The 825-nt window shown below is 63.8% G+C and overlaps 1 pseudogene; it reads right to left on the bottom strand.

Annotated features, from left to right (window-relative positions):
- The window catches only part of LOC123323925, a 3,938-nt pseudogene extending 3,411 nt beyond the window's left edge, over positions 1-527 (bottom strand).
- Positions 528-825: the final 298 nt, after the last annotated feature.

The following is an 825-nucleotide window of genomic DNA, read 5'->3' as shown; positions in this document are numbered from 1 at the left end:
TCCCCATAGCCACACAAGGACACAACCACACTCTTCACAGTCACACATGGACACAACCACACAATCCCAACCACACACTCCGCACAGTCACACAGACCACACTGTCCCTGACGTCGCACTCTCACGTGGATCCTTGTAACTTGTACTTGCTCAAGACCCTGTACGCTCACTCCTGCCCTAGTCTCTGTCTCACAGTCACACACACACACACGCACACGCACACATGCAGCCCCCCACGACCCCCACCCCGCGCTCACCTCGCCGCTGCACCATGAAGCTCTCAACCACCCGGTAGTTGTGTCTGCACACCGTGTCCACCGCGGCCCGCTTCTGCTCCAAGATGTCCTTCTGGCGGTTCCAGTACTCAGCGTCCGGCCGCCCCAGCTCCTTCACCGGCCGGAACTCCCCCACGTCGCTGTCGAAGCGCACGTCCTCCTCCCCGTTATAGATTGATCTGGCCAGGAGCCGCACCCGCTCCGTTCCGTTGGAATAATGACAGTCGGACTTATACTGCTGCACGAAATGAGCTGTGGGGACGGAGACGATCCGGTCACCCGCGGGCTCCTGGAAGACACTGACGGCGGCACCGTCGGTGGCTCCCCCCGCGCCCCCAAACCACCAGCACCCACGGCTCGTCTTTCCTCTGCCGGCGGCGACCCCGTCTCAGGGGAGCCTTCCCGGGTCACTGGGCTCCGGCTCGGCGGCGGCCCTCCCAGCCTGAGCAGCGCGGGCATTTGCCCCTCACCGCCTCCTCCTGACAGACGCCAGCCTCCCTCCTCGCCTCCCACAGCCCTTTCCCTGGGCCTTAAACACGTCCCACCCGCT

The sequence above is a fragment of the Neomonachus schauinslandi genome, unplaced genomic scaffold (assembly GCF_002201575.2).
Source record: "Neomonachus schauinslandi unplaced genomic scaffold, ASM220157v2 HiC_scaffold_2525, whole genome shotgun sequence".
Lineage (NCBI taxonomy): Eukaryota > Metazoa > Chordata > Mammalia > Carnivora > Phocidae > Neomonachus > Neomonachus schauinslandi.
Note: the sequence above shows the minus strand (reverse complement) of the source record. Positions and strands in the feature narration are given on the sequence as shown.